The sequence below is a fragment of the Bos indicus x Bos taurus genome, chromosome 16 (assembly GCF_003369695.1).
Source record: "Bos indicus x Bos taurus breed Angus x Brahman F1 hybrid chromosome 16, Bos_hybrid_MaternalHap_v2.0, whole genome shotgun sequence".
Classification (NCBI taxonomy): domain Eukaryota; kingdom Metazoa; phylum Chordata; class Mammalia; order Artiodactyla; family Bovidae; genus Bos; species Bos indicus x Bos taurus.
In genome coordinates, this window is record NC_040091.1 from 40,212,047 (window position 1) to 40,222,952 (window position 10,906).

General features: G+C 42.9%; 1 pseudogene across 1 annotated transcript; it reads left to right on the forward strand.

Moving 5' to 3' along the window:
* The first annotated feature begins 3,372 nt into the window (after positions 1–3,372).
* Positions 3,373–4,198, forward strand: LOC113906551 (annotated as a pseudogene). Its single transcript, XR_003514918.1, has one exon. The product of XR_003514918.1 is annotated as a 60S ribosomal protein L7 pseudogene (transcript).
* The last annotated feature ends 6,708 nt before the right edge of the window (positions 4,199–10,906 follow it).

Consider the following 10,906-nt stretch of genomic DNA (forward strand, 5'->3'; position numbering starts at 1 on the left):
AAAGTCCTGGAGTTTCAGCTTTAGCATCATTCCTTCCAAAGAAATCCCAGGGCTGATCTCCTTCAGAATGGACTGGTTGGATCTCCTTGCAGTCCAAGGGACTCTCAAGAGTCTTCTCCAACACCACAGTTCAAAAGCATCAATTCTTCAGTGCTCAGCCTTCTTCACAGTCCAACTCTCACATCCATACATGACCACAGGAAAAACCATAGCCTTGACTAGACGGACCTAGGTTGGCAAAGTAATGTCTCTGCTTTTGAATATGCTATCTAGGTTGGTCATGGAGAAGGCAATGGCAACCCACTCCAGTACTCTTGCCTGGAAAATCCCATGGATGGAGGAGTCTGGTAGGCTACAGTCCATGGGATCGCTAAGAGTCAGACATGACTGAGTGACTTCACTCTCACTTTTCACTTTCATGCACTAGAGAAGGAAATGGCAACCCACTCCAGTGTTCTTGCCTGGAGAATCCCAGGGGTGGCAGAGACTGGTGGACTGCTGTCTATGGGGTCGCACAGAGTCGGACATGACTGAAGCGACTTAGCAGCAGCAGCAGCAGCAGATTGGTCATAACTTTCCTTCCAAGGAGTAAGCGTCTTTTAATTTCATGGCTGCAGTCGCCATCTGCAGAGTATGCTGCTGCTGCTAAGTCACTTCAGTCGTGTCCGACTCCATGCGACCGGCAGCCCACCAGGCTCCCCCGTCCCTGGGATTCTCCAGGCAAGAACACTGGAGTAGGTTGCCATTTCCTTCTCCAATGCATGAAAGTGAAAAGTGAAAGTGAAATTGCTCAGTCATGTCTGACCCTCAGCGACCCCATGGACTGCAGCCTTCCAGGCTCCTCCGTCCATGGGATTTTCCAGGCAAGAGTACTGGAGTGGGGTGCCATTGCCTTCTCCAAGTATAGGCATGCTTAATTTCTCTACTAACTATGTCAGACTATATGCTGGAATAGCAACACAACTTTACACTGTCCCCAAGAGTGCATGAGAAACTCAGTTTCTCCACATCCCCACCAGCAGTTGATATTATCCGACTTTCTAATTTTGCCAAATGATAACTGTAAAGTAGTATTGTTATTTTAATTTGCATTCCCTTGATCACTGATGCAGCGGCTGCACAGATGCAGGAGGGCCAAGAGGAGCCACTCCACGTTCAAGGTCAGCAGGGACGGCTGTGAGGAGATACCCCTCGTCCAAGGTAAGGAGCAGCGGCTGTGCTTTTCTGGAGCAGCCATGAAGAGATACCCCATGTCCAAGGTAAGAGAAACCCAAGTAAAATGGTAGGTGCTGCAAGAGGGCATCAGAGGGCAGACACACTCAAACCATAATCACAGAAAACTAGTCAATATAATCACATGGACCACAGCCTGCTCTAACTCAATGAAACTAAGCCATGCCCTGTGGGGCCACCCAAGATGAGTGGGTCATGGTGGAGAGGTCTGACAGAATGTGGTCCACTGGAGAAGGGAATGGCAAACCACTTCAGTATTCTTGCCTTGAGAACCCCATGAACAGTATGAAAAGGCAAAATGATAGGATACTGAAAGAGGAACTTCCCAGGTCGGTAGGTGCCAATATGCTACTGGAGATCAGTGGAGAAATAACTCCAGAAAGAATGAAGGGATAGAGCCAAAGCAAAAACAATACCCATTTGTGGATGTGACTGGTGATAGAAGCACGGTCCAATGCTGTAAAGAGCAATATTGCATAGGAACCTGGAATGTCAGGTCCATGAATCAAGGCAAAATGGAAGTGGGCAAACAGGAAATGGCAAGACTGAACATTGACATTCTAGGAATCAGTGAACTAAAATGGACTGGAATGGGTGAATTTAACTCAAATGACCATTATATCTACTACTGTGCACAGGAATCCCTCAGAAGAAATGGAGTAGCCAGCATGGTCAACAAAAGAGTCCAAAATGCAGTACTTGGATGCAATCTCAAAAATGACAGAATGATCTCTGTTCGTTTCCAAGGCAAACCATTCAATATCACAGTAATCCAAGTCTATGACCCAACCAGTAACGCTGAAGAAGCTGAAGTTGAATGGTTCTATGAAGACCTACAAGACCTTTTAGAACTAACACCCCAAATAGATGTCCTTTTCATTATAGGGGACTGGAATGCAAAAGTAGGAAGCCAAGAAACACCTGGAATAACAGGCAAATTTGGCCTTGGATATAGAACGAAGCAGGGCAAAGGCTAATAGAGTTCTGCCAAGAGAATGCACTGGTCATAGCAAACACCCTCTTCCAACAACACAAGAGAAGACTCTGTACATGGACATCACCAGATGGTCAACACCAAAATCAGATTGATTATATTGTTTGCAGCCAAAGATGGAGAAGCTATATACAGTCAGCAAAAACAAGACCAGGAGCTGACTGTGGCTCACATCATGAACTCCTTATTGCCAAATTCAGACTTAAAGGAAATAGGGAAAACCACTAGACCATTCAGGTATGACCTAAATCAAATCCCTTATGATTATACAGTGGAAGTGAGAAATAGATTTAAGGGCCTAGATCTGATAGACAGAGTGCCTGATGAACTATGGAATGAGGTTCGTGACATTGTACATTGTACACGGATCAAGACCATCCCCACGGAAAAGAAATGCAAAAAAGAAAAATGGCTGTCTGGGGTGGCCTTACAAATAGCTATGAAAAGAAGAGAAGAGAAAAGCAAAGGAGAAAAGCAAAGATATAAGCATCTGAATGCAGAGTGCCAAAGAATAGCAAGAAGAGATAAGAAAGCCTTCCTCAGTGATCAATGCAAAGAAATAGAGGAAAACAACAGAATGGGAAAGACTAGAGATCTCTTCAAGAAAATTAGAGATACCAAGGTAACATTTCATACAAAGATGGGCTCGATAAAGGACAGAAATGGTATGGACCTAACAGAAGCAGAAGATATTAAGAAGAGATGGCAAGAATACACAGAAGAACTGTACAAAAAAGATCGTCATGACCCAGATAACCACGATGGTGTGAACACTCACCTAGAGCCAGACATCCTGGAATGTGGAGTCAAGCAGGCCTTAGGAAGCATCACTACAAACAAAGCTAGTGGAGGTGATGGAATTCCAGTGGAGCTATTTCAAATCCTGAAAGATGATGCTGTGCAAGTGCTGCACTCAATATGCCAGCAAATTTGGAAAACTCAGCAGTGGCCACAGGACTGGAAAAGGTCAGTTTTCATTCCAATCCTAAAGAAAGGCAATGCCAAAGGATGCTCAAACTACCGCACAATTGCACTCATCTCACATGCTAGTAAAGTAATGCTTAAAATTCTCCAAGCCAGGCTTCAGCAATATGTGAACCATGAACTTCCTGATGTTTAAGCTGGTTTTAGAAAAGGCAGAGGAGCTCTTTCCCGGCTGGAACCATGGAGGGTGCAGAAGAGAAGAAAAAGAAGGTTCCTGCTGTGCCAGAAACCCTTAAGAAAAAGCGGAAGAATTTCGCAGAGCTTAAGATCAAGCGACTGAGAAAGAAGTTTGCCCAAAAGATGCTTCGAAAGGCAAGGAGGAAGCTTATCTATGAAAAAGCTAAGCATTACCACAAGGAATACAGGCAGATGTACAGAACTGAAATTCGAATGGCCAGGAAGGCACGAAAAGCCGGTGACTTCTATGTACCCGCGGAACCCAAATTGGCGTTTGTCATCAGGATCAGAGGTATCAATGGTGTGAGCCCAAAGGTTCGAAAGGTGCTGCAGCTCCTTCGCCTCCGGCAGATCTTCAACGGCACCTTTGTGAAGCTCAACAAGGCGTCAATTAACATGCTGAGAATTGTGGAGCCATACATTGCATGGGGGTACCCAAATCTGAAGTCTGTAAATGAATTGATTTACAAGCGTGGTTACGGCAAAATCAACAAAAAGCGAATTGCCCTGACAGACAACGCATTGATTGCTCGATCTCTTGGGAAATATGGAATCATCTGCATGGAGGATCTGATTCATGAGATCTATACCGTTGGAAAACGTTTCAAAGAAGCAAACAACTTCCTGTGGCCCTTTAAATTGTCTTCTCCACGAGGTGGAATGAAGAAAAAGACCACCCATTTTGTAGAAGGTGGAGATGCTGGCAACAGGGAAGACCAGATCAACAGGCTTATTAGAAGGATGAACTAAGGTATCTACCAGGATTATTATTGTAATCTGGTTAATAAACAATCGAAACAAAAAAAAAAAGAAAAGAAAAGAAAAGGCAGAGGAACCAGAGATCAAATTGCGAATATCCACTGGATCATCGAAAAAGCAAGAGAGTTCCAGAAAAACATCTATTTTTGCTTTATTGACTAAGCCAAAGCCTTTGACTGTGTGGGTAACAATAAACTGTGGACAATTCTGAAAGAGATGGTAATACCAGACCACCTGACCTGCCTCTTGAGAAACCTATATGCAGGTCAGGAAGCAACAGTTAGAACTGGACGTAGAACAACAGACTGGCCCCAAATAGGAAAAGGAGTACATCAAGTCTCAATATTGTCACCCTGTTTATTTAACTTATATGCAGAGTACATCATGAGAAACGCTGGATTGGAAGAAGCACAAGCTGGAATCAAGACTTCAGGGAGAAATATCAATAACCTCAGATATGCAGATGACACCACCCTTATGGCAGAAAGTGAAGAGGAACTCAAAAGCCTCTTGATGAAAGTGGAAGTGGAGAGTGAAAAAGTTGGCTTAAAGCTCAACATTCAGAAAATGAAGATCATGGCATCCGGTCCCATCACTTCATGGGAAATAGATGGGGAAACAGTGGAAACAGTGTCAGACTTTATTTTGGGGGGCTCCAAAATCACTGCAGATGGTGATTGCAGCCTTGAAATTAAAAGATGCTTAAGAGCTTCCCTGGTGGCTCAGACGGTAAAGCATCTGCCTGCAATGCAGGAGACTGGGTAAGATTCCTGGGTTGGGAAGATCCCCTGGAGAAGGAAATGGCAATCCACTCCAGCACTCTTGCCTGGAAAATCCCATGGACAGAGGAGCCAGATAGGCTGCAGTCCATGGGATCGCGAAGAGTCAGACACGACTGAGCGACTTCACTTTCACTCCTTGGAAGCAAAGTTATGACTAACCTAGATAGCATATTCAAAAGCAGAGACATTACTTTGCCAACCTAGGTCCATCTAGTCAAGGCTATGGTTTTTCCAGTAGTCATGTATGGATGTGAGAGTTGGACTGTGAGGAAGGCTGAGCACTGAAGAATTGATGCTTTTGAACTGTGGTGTTGGAGAAGACTCTTGAGAGTCCCTTGGACTGCAAGGAGATCCAACCAGTCCATTCTGAAGGAGATCAGCCCTGGGATTTCTTTGGAAGGAATGATGCTAAAGCTGAAACTCCAGGACTTTGGCCACCTCATGCGAAGAGTTGACTCATTGGAAAAGACTCTGATGCTGGGAGGGATTGGGGGCAGGAGGAGAAGGGGATGACAGAGGATGAGATGGCTGGATGGCATCACTGACTCAATGCATGTGAGTCTGAGTGAACTCTGGGAGTTGGTGATGGACAGGGAGGCCTGGCGTGCTGCAATTCATGGGGTTGCAAAGAGTCAGACACGACTGAGCGACTGAACTAAACCAACACCACAGTTCAAAAGCAGTGAAAGATCTAGGTTGGCAAAGTAATGTCTCTGCTTTTGAATATGCTATCTAGGTTGGTCATAACTTTCCTTCCAAGGAGTAAGCGTCTTTTAATTTCATGGCTGCAGTCACCATCTGCAGTGATTTTGGAGCCCCCCAAAATAAAGTCTGACACCGTTTCCACTGTTTCCCCATCTATTTCCCATGAAGTGATGGGACCGGATGCCATGATCTTCATTTTCTGAATGTTGAGCTTTAAGCCAACTTTTTCACTCTCCACTTTCACCTTCATCAAGAGGCTTTTTAGTTCCTCTTCACTTTCTGCCATAAGGGTGGTGTCATCTGCATATCTGAGGTTATTGATATTTCTCCCCGAAGTCTTGATTCCAGCTTGTGCTTCTTCCAATCCAGCGTTTCTCATGATGTACTCTGCATATAAGTTAAATAAACAGGGTGACAATATACAGCCTTGATGTACTCCTTTTCCTATTTGGAACCAGTCTATTGTTTCATGTCCAGTTCTAACTGTTGCTTCCTGACCTGCATACAGATTTCTCAAGACGCAGGTCAGGTGGTCTGGTATTCCCATGTCTTTCAGAATTGTCCACAGTTTATTGTGATCCACATAGTCAAAGGCTTTGGCTTAGTCAATAAAGCAGAAATACATGTTTTTCTGGAACTCTCTTGCTTTTTCCATGGTCCAGCGGATGTTGGCCATTTGATCTCTGGTTCCTCTGCCTTTTCTAAAACCAGCTTGAACATCAGGAAGTTCACAGTTCACATACAAAAGTCAAGATCAAAAACTTTATTGGGAAAGTGAGATGGAATGGGGCTTTGTCTTGCCAAGAATCAATGTCTCTCAACGCGTTCCAATGTCTACTAACTTAGTGAGTGTCTGAAAGGTTACGGCAAAAAGAAACTAATGAGCTGTGTGAGAACCAACTAATGTTCTGTCCTCTGTCACATTTTAGCACTCTTACTGGAGTCCCTAGAAAAGTCCCGAGAGCCTCTGATCTCACTGTGTATGGTTCTTAGTTATAGGCTGGGAGCATTCATGGGTCTCTTTCCAGAGAACAGATTCACAACAAGGAAAGGAAACATGTTATGATCACTCCCTATTCACTCAGTTGGCGAAGGAGGAATTGACCTCCCTAAAAAGTACAAGATGGCTGAACACTTGACACCTGACACTGGACAGATGAGGTTGGCAACAGGTGATTAGGGAACATATACTCACAGCCCAGAGGAGTGAGTACAGCAGGGACTGTGGGAAGCAGTGACCTTTGGTTCCTGTGGGAGGATGTGATTCACTTGTTTGAATAATTCTATGGGCTGGCAGGAAGGTGAATCCAATTAGGTTTAAGACTAGGTGGGGTGAAGCGGGTCTGGCTGCTATGAGAACTAGCCAGGTGGAAAGCCTTTCTTGCTAGACTGGGGGCAGATTTGGCAAGAGCAGGGTAACTCATGCCTCATCCTTTAGGGTTCTGTGAGGCTAAAAAATGTCAAAGCAACACTTAAATTTTAGGTCTTACAATATGTAAGGTTTGTAGTTTTACAATGAGAAGCCCCTTTCCACTACTAATCATACTTGGTGTGCATGCGTGCTCAGTCGTATCCGACTCTTTGCAACCCCATGGACTGTAGCACCCCCAGGCTGCTCTGTCTATGGGGTTCTCCAGGCAAGAATACTGGAATGGGTTGCCATGCCCTCCTCCAGGGGACCTTCTGATACCAGGGACTGAACTTGTGTCTCTTATGTCTCCTGAATTGAGAGGTGGATTCTTTACTATTAGTGTCACCTTGGAAGCCCAAAATGAGATAAGAGTGTCATAACTGGACAGATTACAGGCCACTATATCTTCCCTAAGGAGAAAATGATAGTGATCAAAATACTCATTCTCCTTTTGGAATAATCTGGTTGTGCTGACAGAAGGCTTCCTAGTCACAATTACTCCTGCTTCATACTCTACCCTCCAAACACCAAGAAATTCAGTCAGTCCTGGGACTAACCATTCAGTTATTTAGAGACTCCCATCTTTAGACAACTCTGGGAGATAATGATGGACAGGAAAGCCTGGCATACTGCAGTCCATGGGGTTGCAAAGAGTCAGACACAACTTAGCAAGTGAACAACAACAACAATCTTTAGACAGGACAGAAGAGACATAGATATTGCTTAACAATGAATTTTATAGGAAACAGAGAAAGAAAAGAATTCATTTGGCTAGTATTGTTAGTACTAGTGTCCTTTTGGATTAAAGAACTAGAGTAGGCCAGAGAAGGAATTATCCTGGGGTGGGCAAAATAATGCCCAATGAAATGTTACTTTGCACAGTGAAAGGGATTTTGCAGCTGTGATTAAGTCAATGGCGGCCTTGAGAGATGATAATGGATTAATCCAGTGGGCCTAATTTAATCACACAAGTTCTTAAAAGCAGAGGATTTTTCATAAACTGTGGAGATGAGAGACCATGGAAGAATGGTCAGAGAGATACAATATTGCTGGTTTTGAATATAGAGAAAGAGGTTCACAAGCCAATGAATGTGAACAGCCTCTAGAAGCTGGAAAAGGTGAGAAAATGGATTCTCTCCTAGGGTCTCCAGAAGGAATAGAGTTCTGCTGACACTTTGATTTCAGCCTAGTAAAACTCCTATCAGACTTCCAACCCATATAAAAACCCATATTTGGGTTAAGTCACTACATTTGTGAAAATTCATTATAGCAGCAATAGAAAACCAACACACATCTCTAATTTTGGCAAGCATGAAAATAAAAGGCATCTAGCCATCCTCGAAACAGAACAGGAAAAGTCAAAGATAAAAATCTTTCCATTTCCTTATGACTTCCCCTTTTTTATCACCACCCTCTCATTGTTGGCCTTCTCCCACTGCATTCTCACACTTCACTTATCAGCTCACAGTGGTGGCATCTCCATCTCTTACAGTTCCTTCTTTTATGCTTTTATGTTTGTTCCCTTCTACTCCACAACAGTTTCAATCATCTATCCCTCCTTAGAAAAGACTATGCAAAATTTGTCCTGATAAGTCACTGGGAGTTCTCCAGAACTGGTTAGTAGCCACTTGTAATTTCAAATAATGTCAGTGCACTGAAGTTTTTACCGGCCCTGTCAAAGCTGCTTCTTCTTACCCTGATCTTTTAAATGTTTAAATAGTAAGGAGTAAATAAACATTTAAACCACAAAGCCCAAACTATAAAAATGATGCATTTAGAAGATAAAACTGTCTCTGGAGTTTTAATAAAAGAATCAAATAAAGACATTTCAAACAAACAGGATTATTTTTTAAGCCTTAGGGCTCAGTCCCATAACTGATGTGACACAGTACAAAGGAGGGAAATTATCAGCTAGACAGTGTAACAGTTCATAAATTTGGTTAATTCCACTTAAACAGAAGTTTTGAATCAGAAATGACTATGAAAACATAAGCCCTGGAATTAGTAAAAATCTTGAGGAGTACATGGAATATAGCATGTCCTATTTCCTTAATAGTCAAGGTGTCCAGGCAATGTCTGGATAAGCATATATAGCATGTTCATTACTTTGTACTACATAACTTTGACTTCCCTGGTGGCTCAGATGGTAAAGCATCTGCCTACAATGCAGGAGACCCGGGTTCAATCCCTGGGTCTGGAAGATCCCCAGAGAAGGACATAGAAACCCACTCCAGTACTCTTGCCTGGAAAATCCCACAAACAGAGGAGCCTGGTAGGCTACAGTCCATGGGGTCACAAAGAGTAGGAAACGACTTAGCGACTTCACTTCACTTCATATAACTTTACTGTCTTTTTGCACAGGTGTCTATATCACCATGTGTGTGTATGTGAGAGACAGAGACAAAGACTGTGTGTCTATAGTTAATACACATTTATAGGATGTGTTGAGGCTTCCCTGGTAGCTCAGATGGTAAAGAATCTGCCTGCAATGCAGGAGACCCAGGTTCGATCCCTGGGTTGGGATCCTGGAGAAGAGAATGGGAACCTACTCCAGTATCCTTGCCTGGAGAATTCCATGGACAGAGGAGCCAGGTGGGCTACAGTCCACAGGGTCACAAAGAGTCGACCACTGAGCCACTAACACTTTCACTTTCAGGAGGTGTTACTTCTTAGTTCTGTTCCTCTGTAATTGAACTTTTCCTGCTTATGCTATTTCAGAAGGGCATGTGATATAGCAAGAAAAGCCTGGCATGGTCTTAACTGGACCTATATGATGATGGGTTATACAGAATTAGTAGTTTTCAAACTAAATTCCGAAGAGCTCTCAGTTTCTACAGAGAGGAAGAGGAAACCAGTGGACAGAACTTAGAGGGTCCCACCCCAACTTTAATCAAAACAGCTTTGCTTTCAGCTGTTTTCTATTTAGTTTTGACATGATATTTCATTTGGGAGGTAAAAATAAAACAAAGATCGGCTTTCTTTATAAAAGTGTTAAAGCCACTGGACTAGGTGATCAGTAAAGCCTTTTATCCATGGTATTACTGCTGTTGTTCTTTAGTCGCTCAGTCATGTCCGACTCTTTGCGACCCCAAGAACTGCAGCACACCAGGCTTCCCTGTCCTTCACTATCTCCTGAAGTGTGCTCAAACTCAAGTCCACTGAGTCAATGAAGCTATCCAACTATCTCACCCTCTAGATACAAACAAATTATGTTGATAATGACAATATTTATTATTTATCCTCATTTTCATTTTCCATGGAAGCAATTTTTGCTTTTGAAGACATTCTGAGTTTCCTTGATTTTCCTCATCATTCGGAATGTTCAGTTTATCTTTAAAAATGACAGATTCTTAAGAATTTCTTAGGAAAAACTGAACATAAATTTGCTGTATGTATTTGGCAACAGTGTTGACATGAATTATTTTATTCCATTTATGAAAACACACTGTGAAGTATTAGCTGCAAAAATCTTTTTTTTCCCCTCTTAGAAACTAAGAGCCATTTACAATAAAATGTGTGCAAATAATAATATAACTTTGCAACCTCCATTCCCTACTGCTCACCCACCCCCGAAAACAGACGCCACCACTACCACCACCATAATACCATTGAGGGTCACTCTGTATCCCTTGTCCTCCAAACATCCTTCCTATCTTTCAAGCATTCCCAAGTCTTAAGACAAGAACTTAAGTCAACTTGGAAGTAGCTTCACTTTCCTCAAAGTGCCAGATCTCAATTTCTATCCCTTTTTCCTATTTCTATTGGGTTTCCTTCTAACCTCCTTCCCCCAAGAATCCCAATGCCTTAAATGTTATTTTATCTTATCCCCTATCAAACCTGGTCTCAGAAAAAAGATGGATA